Below are 11,511 nucleotides of genomic sequence, written 5' to 3' on the forward strand. Positions count from 1 at the left end.
GTCGAACTAAGTACAAAAGTAGCATGATAGATGCATTGTATTTAGGCAGTATCACATGTAGTGTCCTTGTCCCCCACAGTTGTAACAAATGACCTGCCCCCGACCTCTACTAGGTCCACCTCCACCTCGGCCTCATCCGCGCCCTTGATACTCGCCTCATGCTCCCCTAATAACTTGGTGCATAGGCCGGTTTTTTGCCTGTACCCTATATGCAGGCATTCTATCAATCATTAATTTGTAACTACGGAAATTGCGCTCATCATGACCCACCAATTGACAAACGTTGTGGAAGAGTTCTTTCGGTGTCTGTACGAATGCCTGTAGCTAATGGAAATTGTCTGTCGCATGTTTTCCAGCTACATGACAGATAGTGCACCATAACACAGGCCCTGTACTTGGCGCTGCTGAAGTTTCCAGCCTTAGAGGCATTGGTCCCCATGCAGCAACATAATTTGAGAAGACTGGAAAATGACCTTTGTCACGCCCCTGGCCTTTGCACTTCAAGCACCAAAATTCTTCGTGCACCTCAGGACATGTTGTTCTATATTTCTTCAGACTCTATATTTCTAGGAAAAGGTTCTTCAACTGCACATGAATCTGCTGAACCCCGATATTAGCATCTTACATTGTCGTCTCATGTAATCTCATTGCAATTTCTAGGGCTTCCGCCTAGGTCCCAATCTTTTGCTATGATAGTGCAACCCTTGGATGAGGCAAGAGTGAAGCCAAAAACCATTCGCGATGCTTCCCATTAGTCAGATCCATGTTAGCTTCACGGATTGTACAATTCAATCTTTGATCCAGATCCCAGGGTGTCTCACCAGACTTCATCATGATCTCTTTGAATCCCACAAATGATTGCACTTCAGACTTAGGTCTACTGAATTCCTTATTCAACACGGTCTAGATATCTGCCAATGTGGACGTCGAGTCATTAGTGCAGTACTTAATGTACCACACGATCCTGCAAAGCACTAACCAACGTTGCTTTCTTCATTTGATCATCCGTGATACCTTGAGCTTCCCATACATCCTTTGCGATGAACCAAAACTGGTATGAATCTTCATTTCCCAAGCCCTTGAACATAAGTAGCTTTACTTAGTTTTCCATATTGAATAGTGGCAAAGGTAGAAGTGGTGTAGGTGAAGGTGTATGCAGTGGAGGTGAATATGGAGGCAGTGTGGGTGGATGGGGTATTCGCAGGAACCCTTGCTTTATCAACTGAACAACACTCTGCAGAGATGCCTATGATCCTTACTCATCATCACTCAGAGGAGGTTAAATTAGCGGGCTATATTCAGGTCCTCTTTTCCCTTTGTTCATGAATGTTCTTCCACTTCCCATAGACCCAAACATGAAGTTAGATGCATAACCTTCTTTTCACACAAGAGAATATTAATCCAAGTATTTATGGCCTTTAAATACTTACCTCGTGGCCCCTTGAAGAAGCAATGCTATGCTTTGCTATAACTGACCACGGTATCGCCGCGAACTTTGTCACGAACCCTCCTATGATACGGCTAAGCCAATCATCGACAACGTGATCTCATCTTTAGAGGCTTGTAATCTCCCCACTAACTATGGGGTCCAGACTATTGGACCGTCAAGCCTCCACCTTCCTTAGCCATCTGCCAATTTCACGATCCACTCATACAACTCGACCAGGAAAGAATAGAAGAAGATCTCGTGTATCTCCGTGAATAGGTATCTTTCAACCCACTGTTCTTTCATCAATTGTGGATTCCTATTCTCTTGTGCCACAAATTCATGGATCTTTGTATCCAACTAGTATTTGATCTCCTTCTTAGTTGGATTCGAGTGATGCGACATCACACATCTTGTTATGCAGATCCCGGTCCCGACAACATAACCATTTGTTGGCTTGATGGGCCTTGACCTAGGTTCAACATTAATTATCCAAGTAAATCCCTACACTACTAGCAATTTCGGCATCAATCCATAGAGCGCGGACTAAATTCTCACCCAAAGTCGTACGGGGGGATGCAGGAACCAAGTTTTCGCACCTTGAGATAGTTGTGGTGTAATTTTATACCCTAACCCTTCCTTCGCGTAGACCTATAAGCCCTTTAGTTCTTACCAATATACTTCTCTTATTCAACTTTGAGACCTTGGCAAAGGTCTACAATCATCCTTCGCGTAGACTGAATAGGCAATTCAAACACTTACACGCCTCTGTAATTACCCTTACTTCTGTGTCTACCCAGGTTAGCCTAAGTATTAGAGAACTTCAACATGCATTATGATTATCTTCATGTAAACAGATATTCTTACTTGCATTCATATGAAAAAATAAAACATATAGATTCACGCATCAATACAACATTAAATCATAAACCCAATATTAAACATAACATAACCGTATACATCCACAACAAAAGTAAAATAGCTCATACATAGGTATTTCTAGAATAATTCTCTTTATTGATGGTTTAGATCTTCAGTACAGACTCTAACTTCCCTATGCACACAGCTGCAGGGGTCCGTGCACTCATCTACAGACTTCTACCCTAGGCTTTTGCACACTCAATTGCAGAGGCTCTTTCGTACACTAAGACTCTTCGCTCTTAGCTCTCACAAACCCATTACATAAAACATAACCAAACTCCACTGAATTGAAATTCCTTATACTCTTCTAAGACTTCCTTTTTATACAATCCCATGGTCCATGGAACAAATGTGGATCTCATAAAGTTGACAGAAGTTACCTAAACTAAGGGTAGAAACCCTTTTTGAAACTTTACATCTTCACGCTCTGTGACCACAAAATGCAAAGACTTTACATTCTTTATACAAAATTTGTGCCTTTAGCTCCAAACTTGGGCTTTTAACCCAGAAATTGACCCTAGGAGACCCGTTCCCAACAGGCTCCCAACACAAATCTGGTGACTCACCTCGAGTCACTCAGGCGGTGCAAAGATATTATTGTGAAGATGTGCCAGCTCTACTTGGAGTACTGTAACCTCGGCGGTACATAGTGTCGCCACCTGCTTCACTTGCTCTACTAGTTGCTCGGTTGTTGGTCCTATGCTAACCATCTATATTTTCTATTGTGTTTCCTGCAGACTAGCCAGTTTTCCTTGAATGGTGGCTGTGAGCACATATGCTTCATCTAGCCAAGGCCCCAGCCTGGCCTTCAATACTACATCCTTGCGCTGTGCTGTGTCCACCTGTTCCTTAAGTGCCTTTGCTTCATGTAGCTTCACCAACCTCTGCATTATGGCAATGGTACATGTCGTCGCTTTGACCTAGTCATACCTCTGCAGCAGTTCCCATGCCTTAGTTTCTAGCCTCTACAGGTTGGGATCTTCCTGCAGACTGGTAACTACTTCGAGTGCCTATTCGAAGAGCTAAGTGCAATCCTTCACTCTAGTATTGACAACTACAATGAAATATTTGACAGTGGTCTCACGATGCTCTTTGAATTATGATGGAGTCAAAGGTTGGGCCCTCAATTCAAGTTATGTGATCTTAAGGTTTAGTTCAAAATGAACTTTAGCCAGCTCTTTCCATACGTTGCACACACCTGCATCAAGATTTATGGTTTTGTTGTCGACTAGAACATCTTTTGGGTTGTTAAGCTTTGGAACAATTCGGCATGCCTCAACCACCATAGCTATTGTGCACTCATTCTTCTTTGTCATCTTCTTAAGAATATCAATCACGAATGTCTTTTCTACAAACATTTGGGCATTGTTCACCTTCTTCTCACTAATAATATTCAATGCACACTGTTCCCGAGCCCAAAGTTCCGCAATCACACTGTCTTGTAGGGTGTGAAGGGCTTCACTTGGAAGTGCGACCAAGTTTAACCTGAATTTCTTAAGAGCACTGATAGTGGCCCTGTCATCTTCTTTTTTTGCGATTAATGCTCCATTTGGTAGCGTGACAGCCCGGGATCCATTGAGCAGACTATCTCTATTGTATCTGAGGTTCCAGGCACCAAACTACTCAACGTAGCGCTGCGCCACCCTACACTGGTCTGCACCTGAGTAGCCTGGATCTGTAGTTTGCATAGATGCATTTGAATGGTGACCGAGGCTTGTTTCTGCTGCTACTCAAACTGTTATAGCATTTCCGTGGTTGCTTCCCTCATTGTATCATCGATGTCATTCAAATCACCCTCTATCAAGGTGATTGGGTCAAGGGATGATTTATTGGCCTTGGACTTCATCCGCGGCCCTACTTTCTCCTTCTCCCTTGTGCACTTAACCCATAATGGAGTAGTCTTTAGGTTGTTCATGCACTCAGCTACGGACTTCTACCTTAGGCCTTTGCACACTTAGCTGCAAAGTCTCTTTCCTACGCTAAGACTCTTCACTCTTAGCTCTCACAAACCCATTACATAAAACATAACTAGACTCCACTGAACTGAACTGCCTTAGACTCTTCTAAGACTTCCTTTTTATACAATCCCATGGTCCATGGACCAAGGGTGGATCCCATAAAGCTGACACAAGTTACATAAACTAAGGGCGGAAACCCATTTTGACTCTTTACATCTTCACACTCCACGACCACAAAATGCGGAGATTTTACATTCTTCATATAAAACTTGGGCCTTTAGCCCCAAAATTGGGCTTTTAAACCTAAAATTGACCCTAGGGACCTGTTCCCAATAACACAGTTTAAATGTAATACTAGAAACTAGGAATCTAACCTAAGGATTAGACATCAGATACCAATGTAATGGCATCAGCGAGTAGCTCAGTAACTATGCTATATTCCTTTATATTATTTGTTGTTTGACTGAGACATATTCTGTGAATAGAGACTAGCTCGTCACTTGGTGAATAGATAACCTAGGTTGCAGAAGATAAATTCTAAGTACTTCAACTAGCACCATTGGCAAAGCCAATATAGTTGGACAAAATGTCGAAATCTATAAATCAAGTGTAGAAACAAGATAAGGAGGACAAGTAGTAAAAAACACTAATTTATCACACATACCTAAAAATGGTAAATAATGTACAAATACTCACCAAGATTTTATGCAAATATCTCTTTAGGTAAAGACCATTTTTGGGCATTCCCAAAGGAACACCATCATAATCAATCAGCTCATAGGCACCTTTATCTAATACGTGTTTTATGATGTAAGGTCCATGCTACATGGGCTCAAATTTCCCTGCACCTAGATTTTCATGAGCTTGATCATATACCAAGACTAGGTCACCTTCTAAATATGTACAAGGACTAACTTTGTGATCATATTGGGCTTTGACATGTTTCTGGTGAGATTCACTAGCCAATACAGCATTACGATGATTTTCATCTAGATGGGCTAAATGTACAAAGCATTCTTCATCTACAAAGGTAGAAGATAATAATTCGATATCTAATTTAAGATATGGAATTTGACATCCAAACCATAAATGTGTTGAAAATGGGTAAAAATGGTGAATGTTTTTACAGTAGTGTTGTAACCTCATGGTGCTTAAAAGAGCACAGAGTGCTAGTTTCCTTTATGGATACCAACTATCCATTAATCATATTGGTTAAAACTTTATTGACAACTTTGACCTGACCATTAGTTTGTGGATAATATAGATTAGAGTTATCATGGTGGAGGCTGAGTTGTTTGGACAGTTTGACCATCATAAAGTTACGAAAATGACTACCGTGTTCTGTAACAATATCTTGTGGGAAGATGAACTGAGCAATCACATGATTGAAAATGAAAATAGCTGCAGTTTCGTTGTTGTCTCTATATGTAGGCATTGCCTCAACCCATTTTGTAAAGTAATCGACTACAAGGATGATATATCCATGCTCCCCATCCAAGTGAGGGTTACAAGTGATGAAGTTGATGCCCCATTTGGCAAAAGGACTGACAGCTATGATTGGGTGAAGAGGAGCGGGAGGTGCTTGCCTTTTGCGACCATAAGTTTGGAAATTATGGCATTTTCGGACTATAGTGATGCAATCTTTAAACAGTGATGACCAAAAATAGCCAGCATGTAATATATTTTGGGTAGTAGCATTGCTAGACATGTGACCACCACATGCTCGAGAGTGGCAATCATTCAAAGTTTTTTGCGGCTTCTAGAAAATTTAAACAACATTGGAATACATAATCGGCATTGCAATGATTAAGAGTGTCGCCAATAATGTTGTATTGTTGGGATGGGTATTAGATTCACCAACGATCAGTTTTGGATAACTCAGGCCTAAAAGTTCATGTTTGGAGATATATAATGATGTCTCCATACCATGGATCTAACATAATAATAAGAAAGAGAGATTCGTCAGCAAAAGAATCTTCTACTACAGTTTCTATATCAGTATGGGGGAAGTCACACTATAGTCCGATGAAAACCAAGGATTTCTTTTATTTGGATTTTTGAAATTCTAGATCAAACTCTTGTAGAATGAATATTGACTTTGAGTATTTTCCCCTTAGGAATTGCTTTGTGAGAATTTACATCATAGGTTGCAATCTGAAATGAAAACCATTTTTTCAAAGAAGTATATAGTGACAGAATCGTTGAACAACTTGCACAGCTGCCAATGCTAGCTTCCCACATGTGTGTATTTAATCTCAGTTTTAGTGAGATTCCTACTAAAATAGTAAATCACATGTTCACTCTTGTAATCATCCTCTTAGACTTACACCATGCCAATGGTGGCATCATATGCAGTTAAGTACAGAAAGTAGCCTTGATGATAATCAGGTGGATGCTGTAAAGGCGCATTAGTCAATGCATGCTTTAATGCATCAAAATATTTAGCAGCAAGCTCATCCCAAAAAAATGGAATACCCTTTTTCAACAGTTCAGTAAAACCCTTTGTTAGTTTAGCATAATTGTGGATGAATCAATGCAAAAAATTTTCATTCCCTTGCAAACTTTGGAGTTGAGTAAGGCTAGAAGGAGCAAGAAAATTCAAAATTTCCTCTACCTTGAGGGGATCAACACGAATGCATTCCTTTGAAATGATGAAATCTAGAGGGCGACTAGATTGCACAAAAAAAACACATTTTGCAGATTCAAGTGAGTATTATAATGCCTACACCCAATGAAAATCACTTTTAAGTGCAATGGGTGATCCTGCCATTTCATGGAATGCGCGGGGAGGTCATCTAAATAAGGTTGAGCAATATGCTTGATATCATGGAATGCGTAAGATATTTCTCATTGAAAAGTTTCACTAGCATTTTTTAGGCCAAATGGGAATTTACAATAAGAAAAAGTTACCCAAGGGCATATCAATGCGGTTTTATATTGATCGGAAGGGAGTATGTTTATCTGACTGTTGCCAGAAAATTCATCCATACAGAAAAAAAAATTCATTTTTTATGAACCCCATAAATGGGTAACTATATGGGCTCATTCTACCTATTATTTTCATTTAATCCACCATTCTCCATATTTTTATGCATCTTTTTGAATATATTTATGTCAATAGAGTGAATGGGGATAGTCAATTTGCCACATAGTCTAATGAGTGTTTATTGCAGATTTTTGGATTTTTTTGGACAAAGACAAGGCATTTATGAGCATATTGGCAGCCAAACTCAAGCAAACATGGCTGAGGACTTATAGGAGGTGTGTCTCCTTCATTAATGACCCCTTCCTTGAGTTATCCATCAACAGCTCGAAGTACAAGAGCCCACAAATGATGACTCCAAGGGGCAGCTGAGCAAGTCTAGTGAAGTTATTGTTAACTACAGTTTTAGGCAGCTGAGTTCCTAAAGTTTAGGAGGACTATTGGGAGTTCTCACTTGTATAAATAAGAAGGCTTCAAGCCTCAATAGGTTAGCCATTTGATAATCTATTTTCGCACTTTAGTGTAGCCTTGTACTCAGCTCATTTTTGAGCTTTTTTTGCAGACAATTTTATGATGTAACTATTAATTTTTTCATCAATGAAGATGAATCCAACTTTGAACCAACATTGATCTTTCCTAGGGGGCTGTAGCTCTTTTGTTTGGGCCCAAGCCAAGTGCCCAACACCTCCTTTGTGTATTTATATGCTTTTTCTTGCATTCATGAAATAATTTCTGTTGTTTAGGTTAAATCTTGCTTTGTTAATTAGGTTGCTTTTGATGATTAGAATAGTTGTTCTTGCTTCAGGTTGATTAGATAGTTTGCTGCAATAATAGAAAAATATCCAAAAAAGGCTACCAAGTAGGCCTTGATCTCCTTTCTCCCTCCTTGGGACCATGATTTGAGATCAAGGCACTCTTGCTGCCACCAAAACACTATTTTTTCTTTCCAATGCAATTGCTAGTGTGAGATTTCGAGTTGGAGAAGTTGATATTAGTTGTATTTACATGATTAGATTTGTTCTTGCTCATTTACCATGGCTTTCTTGCATAAATTCCTATCCATAAAGTTCTGTTCAACACTTTTCTGGTTTTAGGTCAGAATTAGGTTAACATAGGTAAAACTCTCTTTTTTAGTTCTTGCTTTGGACAGTTCTGAAAAGTAAGTGTGTAGCTCACTTGTAGAACATTCCAGCTTATCATTCTCCCATCACACAACCTTCTCCAGTCCATCCATCAAGATTTCCCCCACTCATTCGCCATACTTTCCCAAACTGCACTAATTTCTACGTTTTTGTGCAAAATTGCTTTCTTGATCTTTGAACAAATCCAACCATCTCCTTCATTCCTGATCTTCATTGACAAATTCCTAGACTCCTTAACACCTCCATCCAACCTTTATTTTTTTTCTTCCACCATTTTTACACCTTCAAACCTGCAAAAACCACATTCAGCTTCCTCCTGTAGATCCTCTTGTAGAACCTCTTGTAGATCCCCTGCAACCTGCTATAGAAGTTCATGTGAGTGATTTTTCGAAGTCTGATCGCAATGGAAGTCTCCAGAAGGGTACTAGGGACTTCTTAGGTCCTCTCCACACCTTCCAACCTCGTACAAAAGCCAACTCCATCTCCCTTTGCCACCAAACCTCTCCACAGTCACAACTAGTTAAAACACAAGCATAATAATTCTACATGAAAATTCTCAAAAGTACAAAAAGATGATTTCTTCCCATTTCTCTTTAGAAGTAGCTTGAATACATGCATTTTACCTTTCCAGTAGTCAATGGCATCCATTTTAGTAGTTTCCATCTCTGTTCTTGCAAAAGTAGGGTTAATGGGTAAAACTAGGGTTTGTTAGGGTTTGCGTTTCCTTTTAGTTTTCATTATCTTTATGAAAGTAGAATAACCTCTTTTGAGTTAGATTTCTTCCATCACAGTTAAAAGCTTCTTCTGAGAACTCATAGAAGTTGGCTTAAGCTCCTAGCAAGCTTGTGCCAGCTGATCAAGTGACAGCCTGCAGTAAGAGATAGTACTTGGGCATACAACATCGTCGCTTCCAAGTTTGTTACGAACTACTAGGTTGATAAAAGTAAAGTAGGGAGCCCCAAGAGTTGTAGCATCATTTCTGCAATACTGGTGCTCACCATCTTTTTGGCGTCGTTTCTAGGGAAGTGTCAGAGTATTTTGTGATTACTGCTTTTGTTTTATTTTCTACTGCAACCTTCTGCTAAGTAGTTTATTTTAGAAAGAGTAGAGTAGTTGTTTCATGTCAATTTTGCAATTTCAATTCTGCAAAAGTAGATTAGACATTTCCTGCTTTCATTTCAATTCCACAATTTCATTTCAGCAAGAGTAGATTAAACATTTCTTGCTTTCATTTCAATTCCACAATTTCATTTCAGCAAGCGTAAATCAACATTTCCTGCTTTCATTTCAATTCTGTAATTTCATTTCAACAAGCGTAGAGTAGAAATTTCTTTCTTTCATTTCAATTCTAAAATTTCATTTCAGCAAAATATATTAGTCATTTCCTACTTTCATTTCAATTCTGAAATTTCATTTAAGCAAAATAGATTAGTCATTTCCTGCTTTCATTTCAATTATGCAATTTTCATTTCAGCAAGGTTTATTTTAGTTAGTTGCAATTTGCTATTGAATCCATTTCAGTTTTTGCAGGTACAAGCAGAAAAAAAACACAAACATTACACAAAAAGAGATTTCCTTTCATGCCTCATAGGAATAGAGACAATTCAAGAAAATTCCTACCCAACACGCCTACCACATCACTAAGTCACCCTTCTCTCTTCTTTGGTGGTAATGATCTAGAAGAACCTATAGGTGAACCTCCAGAGATATACGAAGATCCTATAACAAAAAAAGAGCAACAAACCATTCCTCCTGAGACCATGGTTGAAAATAGAAACGTTAGAGGAAATGGGGAAATAATAGAAGGTGCCTTTCCTATCCAAGAAACCAATGGGGACACAAAGATGAAAAACATAAGTCCCTCAGCCTTACCTAACTTCCATGGATTGACTACTGAAGACCCTAATACCTTCTTGTTTGAGTTTGCTATCCTTTGTCGAACCTACTACTATGCAAAAGAGGAGGAAAAGTTGAAACTCTTTCCCTCTACCCTCAAGGATGCAGCATTACGCTGGTTCATGGGGTTACATGGAAATAATATCACAACTTGGGCTCAGATGCAACAAGCCTTTAACAACAAATACTGGGACTACTATAGGTCAAAGGATACAAAGGAGGAAATCTTTCAAATGACCATGGGAAGTGATGAATCTTTAGAAGACTATGAAGAGAGGTTTCAACTCAGTTATAAAAGGGCCAGGTTCACACTTGACCCCGAATCTTTGAAGTTGGTTCTACTCAGAGGAGTCCTTGAAGACCTTCTAGATACCTTCCATTTTCTGGCTGGGGGAGACATCTACCAGCTGCCTTATGATGACATAAAGACTGCGTTTAGAAACCATTCTAGGGTAGCCAAAAAAAGAGGTAGGGGAAGTCAACCTTTAGCCAGTACCCCCTTATCCAGTTCATTCCTTAAAAACAAATTTGCAAATCAGATGGAAGATTTCAAAAGCGAGATGAGACAGACTATTTCCATGCAAATGGATACCTTGTGAATCCAAAAGAAGCAAGAGGAAACCGAGAGGGCTTTGGCCATCTTTTGTCCCAGGTGCACTAGAAAGTATCCTAGGAACGAATGTCCATTACACTCCGTAGAAGTGCATTTTGTCTGTGAAGAAGACCATCCTACAAATCAGTTCCCTTCCTTACCCGAATTTAAAGCTATGTACCAAGGGGCTGAAGCAGCCACTAAACCTCTCTACTTCATGAACCAAAGGAGGCCACATGGACCCAGACCTCACCAACAGGGAATGCAAGGGACATCCCAGACTTATTACAACCCCAATAAAACCACTTCCATGCCTTCTTGGGGTCCCCCTGCTCATCCTTCCTGGTCCACACCCCCTCCTTGGTTGTATCCATCTCAATACCATACTCAACCAGTTGCTCATTTGTTTCATTCTCATGCTCAGCCACAACCTCAGTGGAATGCACCTCATAAGGGGTGGAGGCCCCAATAAAACTCTCCTCCCACTCTTTTGCCTCCACCACATGTTCAACCACAACCATTACCTCCTGCTCCTCCAAGGCAACCTCAAATACCTGCTCAAATGAACCCGAACCCTAATAACAGACAAGCCC

This window comes from Pinus tabuliformis, chromosome 2_2 (genome assembly GCF_031772625.1).
Source record: "Pinus tabuliformis cultivar Carrire ecotype Pingquan chromosome 2_2, CPIR1, whole genome shotgun sequence".
Lineage (NCBI taxonomy): Eukaryota > Viridiplantae > Streptophyta > Pinopsida > Pinales > Pinaceae > Pinus > Pinus tabuliformis.